This window comes from Monopterus albus, unplaced genomic scaffold (assembly GCF_001952655.1).
Source record: "Monopterus albus unplaced genomic scaffold, M_albus_1.0 scaffold76.1, whole genome shotgun sequence".
Lineage (NCBI taxonomy): Eukaryota > Metazoa > Chordata > Actinopteri > Synbranchiformes > Synbranchidae > Monopterus > Monopterus albus.
In genome coordinates this window covers 1,757,214-1,763,576 of record NW_018127956.1, presented here as the reverse complement: position 1 = coordinate 1,763,576, position 6,363 = coordinate 1,757,214, and the positions used below count along the sequence as shown (strand labels likewise).

Below are 6,363 nucleotides of genomic sequence, written 5' to 3'. Positions count from 1 at the left end.
TGGGCTGATAAGAGCCCAGCGCACAGGCCTGGGCCGTGGCTACCCCCTTACCGGTGCTGATAGCACAGCCACACATTCCTTGACAGGATTAGCCCTGTGATGGCTGTCAGAGAATGCTAATTTTCCAGGCTCTGTTTTCTTCTCCAAGGGGAGAGCATTCATCCTCGGGTAATACGTTGTGATTGCAAAGAACAAACTAAGAGATAACAGATTGCTAATCATTAATATTGAGGGGGAGGAAGCATATGAGACCCAATCTGACTCAACCCTTTTCCCACAGCCCTCACATATCCAGGCACCTAAAATGAAATAAATGTGATGTTTTTATTTTCACAGAATAGAGAGAAAGCTAGGTGTCCTTGTGGTAGACAGCTTGGCGGATCTGGTGTATTACATTAGTCTGCACAGTGCTGAGCACAAACTTGACAATTGGTGCTATGAATGTTAGAGAAATGTGAGTGGTCAACATGTTCTACTGTACCCTCACTGAGTGTGTGAAGAAAAAAGCCACAGAAGGTTCAGCCCATGTTAACACACCAGTCCAGGTGGTCGTTTTTGTTCCAGCATCATTTAGTGTCACACCCCTGAGAACATGGAGGCAAAACAAATCCAGAAAGAATGAAACTGTATTTTGATCTCCTAACCTGTCCTCAAAAAGCAAGCCTTGGTTTCATGACTGGAGCTTCAATATGTTATTGCGCAAAGTCCAGGCAAACTGATAGAGGGGCCCAATTAAAGCACCATTCAGACACAGAGGCCAAGCAGAGAAAGATGGTTATATAAGTGCAAATAATAGAGGGATGACACAAGCAGTAAGCAGAGTGTCCTTGATTTGGAGCAACACTAGAACTTAAGAGACCAGTAAACAGAGGGGAGAGCAGGGGACAGAAGAGAAGGATTTCAGGAGGGAATTCAAAGAGTTTTATGGGCAAGGGCAGAGAGGATATTGCTGGCTGGACCTTGAGGGTGCCAAACTATTTTTACTGCCCCCACTCTTCTTTCTTAGCCCTATGAGGGGTGTTAGGAAGCAGTAAAAAGTGCTTCTCTTTCCATTCCTCCCCCAAGGACACAAACCGACAGGTTAGAACAAACAATAGGTCATTATGTCATTGGGATTATTGTGTGTGGTAAAAAGAGGATGAGCACCTTCTCTGTAAACGCACAAACTGGAGTCAACAATGTCAGAACAGGTCTTAGTTTATCTAATGAGTGAGATGTTTTGTTCAGTTTTAAGCAGATTCTGGAGACAATACACTAACATCTGCAATCAGCTGTCCCTCGACTCTTGTCTTCCTGTACTCTGGAGCTCTTTGTTTTCTCCATGGCTATGAATACTTCCTGCACAATGTGTTTTTTATTGGAATGGACAATATAATCAAACCAGAACAAATTTAAATAGTCTTAAAAGTCATGGAAAAGTTGATCGAGCACTGGCTGGCCTCAAGACACTAAACAGACTAAAAGGCAACAACAAAAAAAAAAAACTGATCAGACCTGTCATATCGCCTGGACGACACTTGGCTTGTGTAATAGCAATCTCCTGACAAGATAAGGCCAGACATACTCGGGTTAGAGCGGCCCAGGCCTAATTCTGGAGTTCCTGTCTGCTTTAGCAGCTACTGCACAAACACAGGCACTCGTGCTACAACTCCCCCAGAGCTCTCCTGCACGTGCCAGCAGATGTCTAATACCCAGATGATAAAGCTTTTGGTCTTCCGTAAATCTTCACTGCGACCTCTCAAAACAGCACAGCAGAGAAAGACAAAAGGAGAAAAATTCAGAGGGGAACCAGTTTAAGAGGCAGCAAAGGACGATAAGATAGCAGTTGTGTCTGTCTAGGTCTCTGTCACGCTGTGGGGTCAAATATGCTCGACTGTGATGATCGGCATCGTAATCTTTACCACCTTCACTACCGCCACTGGCAGGATCCCAGCAGCCAACGCTCTCTAACCCGGTTAACATCTCCCCTGAGTGAGCTTCTGTGTGTGTTCAAGTGTCTGTGCCGTAGTCTTTGCTTATTAAGTGTACCTGAAACTCTGCAGAACTGCCTGTTACCACATTGTTCCCCTTACTGCCATCACAGTTTTTGTGTGTATGTGTTTGTTTGCACAGCTGGTTTTGTGCGGCCCGTACAGGCAGCACCAGCCAAACCCAACAGCTGTGCTCCCCGACAGCGAGCCAATGCAGTAATGAGGGCCCGACCCTTCGATGTGAGAACAAGCTGTTGTTATCGATGAACACAGCACCGGTTCCACCTCCTTTTTTGTCAATCTACTGGATAGATAACACATACGCACAGCCTGACCCAAAGTTAAACTGTTCTATGGATTTCTACATCACTTCTTTCCTATCCTCAGTGAGTGTGTCTTTTCTGAAAAGACCCTCTCAGTAGCTGCGGGGATGTCTGTGAAAGCTACCCCCTGTCATTATCCCTTTAATGCCCCTCCAACAGCAGATTCCAGCATTTATGGTACAGGCCTATATCTGCCCATAAAGCCTTTTATTGTTTAGTCCACCTCTATAGTGGCTGTAACCTGGTTTTCCTATTTTTTATGGGGACCTTCACTTTATCACGGGGGGTGAAGACAAAGCCCACCATCGGTGTTTACCAAAGTATGGCCTACTCATAAATCCATCTTGGCCGGCGGCATTCTGGAAATACCTCAGCAGAGGAAGAAAAAGCCAGGAGGTGATGGGGGTTGGGAGGGAGACATAGCTTATTGTACAGTTCGTAATCGTCCACACTCTGCAGCCTTGAGTTACAGAGCCCATCTTCACAATGATCATTAGGTCTATGTTCCTTTGCACCAAGTACATCACTCAGCAAATCAAGGGAAAATTGCTAGGGATGTTGCCCTGGAGGAAGGATATCTCAGTATCAGTCATCCCGGTCTTGGAATGAGCCCCATTAGCTGAGTACATGAGCTAATGTGTTAAGTACGTATAGATGGACATGTTGGGCCCCATTAGCTGAGAGATGTTAAGTACGTATAGATGGACATGTTGCTAATTCTATAAAGAAAGACAACAGGGACAGAGAATTAAACACAGAGACAAGGAGCAAGCGAGAGACCAGGAAGGGGAGAGATGTTAAGAGACTACAAGAGGATATTCAGTTGAGATAAACAATGTGATGTGGTCAAAAGAACTGAGCGAGGTATTTTCTGAACAAGATACAGGAGGAGGAGGCGCCTTCTAGGAGTAAAGATCAGGGGGTTAGTGACAACTGGATTAATTAACCGTGTACAGTTAGGAATTAGAAATGATGGTGCGGAGAAGTACAGTTTATTTAATTTGTCTAAGAAGTGCCGATTCTCCCCATCTGACTCCTGGTTATTTCAACATTTAATACTGAAACTATATGTCAGTCTTGAAGAATGTCCATTAGTATAATGCACAATTTTAGTAACAATGAGTTCTCCTTTGTCGTCTGTTGTCCTTTTTATAGGGAATCCCAAAAAAAAATTGAAACAAATTTTAAAAACAAGGACCCCAAAATTATTTATACAGTATATTATATAATGACTACATTCCTTTTGTTTTTGTATATATAGCGTGTTTGGAAAATTACTGTATATTTGATATCTGACCTGCTGTTGCTGCCAAATGTTTGGCATAAAAAAAAAATTAACTACCTATCTACCTAAAGAATCAGGCACAGAGTTATAGTGTAAGGAGACTAGGAGACAGGATCTGCTGCAGGAAAGCATGGAGCAGAAGTGAAGAGGGAAACATGACAGAGGCTGGCAGAACTAGGAGCTTGGTCCACATCTGCTCTCTACTAAAACTCAGCAACTGACATCACTGGTGCTATTACAGCTCAAGCTACATTCGATTTCTCTCTGTTTGATACCATTCATTTTTCCATTTCCTGCATCCGGTTTCTGGACCGCAGCCTTGTCCTCAAGGCCCAAACTCAGGGTTCACAAGAAATACTGATGGAGTGAGAAAACAAGAAGGCAGGAAAGAAAGCTTGTCATCAAAACAGCCTTTTATGCTTTGATTATTTTGAGTAGTTGTCTGATTCCAGTTGCTTCATCTCCCCCTAACAGAGGTCTTAGGCATATCTATCGAGGCACCATGTTTAAACAGCATCTGTTTCCCTCATGACCCCCCCATCCCCATCCTCACACACCCCCACCCACACACACACTGTATGCTCCTCTCGCCCAAACTTCCTCTCGCTGCTTTCTCTCCTTTCAGTTTCTCAAGTGCTGCAGAGGACCGATTTCCCATTTTCCATTCACAAGTGTGATACTCGTGGTGCCCTGGAGTGGATATCAGAGGAGGTGGGGAGGGGAGTTAGTGGTTCACTTTAAGTGGATTGCCCTCAGTCTTGTTGTGCCCAGTCCAAAGTATTATAACGCCTCAGCAAGTGACCTCTACTCGAGCTCTCCACTTACCCCTAACACCAGCGCCAGGCAGGGCACGGTGATTGTTGTGTTCAGTACAAAGGCCAAGTGTGTGCCACAAAGCGTGCAGAGGTTGGACAACTGCAGGCTGAATGTGTACTCACCACTCACTCAAAAATTTGCGTATGTGTGTGCACGTGGGGGGTGGTACAGCTCTAATCCTATCCTTTCTGTTTCATAAGACTGACTGCTCTCTCCTGGAGACAAAGTTCCTGTTGCACTCTGCTTTTTTACTTTTCAAATGCATGTATGTCTGTGTATGTGCATGTTCCCGCCATGTGATGTGAAATCTTCAGAAGTGCCGAGTTGGTTCAGATGTTAATGAAACATGTGAAATCCCCTGCTTAGCCAGCAAGCTGGGAGCTAGGAACAAACAAAGGCCCTCGGGAAAGCAACAGACCGCCGTGGCTCAGAGCATGACAAATGCCCCTGCCATCGTCACCACTGTGGCCCCCTGTTTCTCTGCCGTTCATAGCGAGGTGGAGGGAGGCCAGCGGTGGGGAATCTGCTTCATTAGAACCTGGGGAGGGGAGCAGGAGGGGGGTTAATGGAATGGATGACTCTGAAGCATTAAAAGAGAAGGGAGCAGAGTGATGAGGGTGATGGAAGAGGAGTCATCAGCATTTCAAAAGAAAGGGGTGCAGGGACTTTAGATGGAACAGCTACTCTCCTTTCTCCTATTACTCCCCTATCTCTCGCCCTCTCTGTTTGTGCCCACCACACATCCCTCCCTAGCCTGTGTGCACGCATGTGTATATTTTTCTGTCTATGAAAGAAAGAAGTTAATTGGATGCAAGTCCGCAAGTCCCGGAGGTGCACATGGGTCAGCTTCATCTGAGAGCAGAGGGCAACCCTGACAGTGAGAAGTGGCCTGTGGGAGCGCAGATTTTCATTGTGCTCTGGTTACCGCTGCAGTCAAAAGGTTTGCTCAGCTCAGCCACAGGCAGCAGGAAAGAGGCTCATCCTTTGTCAGGCTCAGACAACAAGCCCAGAGAGCAGAGCTGTGAAAACCAATATCAGTGTCAAACTTTTTGCCCCCAGACCCTGGCTTGTACTGCCTTTCATATTTTAGGCAGCAAGGCATAACCAAACACCGTGGAAAACGGGGAAGTGCCGACAACATGAGCGGCATCACATTATCTTATCATATGCCCAAATCTGCATATCTGCATGTGCTTTTGCGTAACAGTTTTACCAATATCCTTACAATGTCAATGACATGGCTGATTACAACATAACAAACAAACAAATCTGCTATGCCACATAAAGCTGCCAGGGAAGCACAGCATCCTTAGTTTACTTCCATCCAATCAGTGTCAGAGAGCAGTTAAGGACTTCCCCCTCCTGCTGACTCAGCTTTATGTCAGTTCAAATAAAAAGCATTTTTAAAAACTTCCAAGAGTTAAAAGAAAAACACGTGATATAAATAAAGCTCACCTGTCACTATGACTACCCGAACCATCTGCACTGTGAACCCACAGAGAAGGGAGTGTCTCTATAGTAAGTAAACAGGCCAATACAAAAAGTGAAAGGATCAGAAGGGCAGATCATTAGCTGGCCACATTTAACCATTCTCTGCGCAATACCAGGACAGAGGGGGTGGGGGGTGATACATGAAAAAAGAAGCTTGATAATATTTAACCAGTGTAGATCTACAATCAGTCTCGACCCCCCCGGCCCCATCCACCCAAATCATCAGTCCTTACCCCCGGCTCTGGCCTATTGTCATTCAGACCTTCACTCCCTTTCACTCTTTATTCAGTATTTTTGAGCCATTGTTCCACCTTACATGCCCCCTGTGAACTACATTACTTTTCCCACTCGGTTGTGAAAGGACAGGGGCAACAGCCAGAAAAACATAATATGTTATAGTGTCAGGAGCAACAAAAACATCAGTCAGCCATGGCAAAAGTCTGGGTTTTGCTTTTGCATTCTCAAGCACAAACCCGCT

General features: G+C 45.3%; 1 protein-coding gene across 6 annotated transcripts in view; it reads right to left on the bottom strand.

The window, feature by feature from the left end:
• raraa (retinoic acid receptor, alpha a) overlaps positions 1–6,363 on the bottom strand; it is a 136,228-nt gene that overhangs the window by 38,032 nt on the left and 91,833 nt on the right. The window lies entirely within an intron of this gene.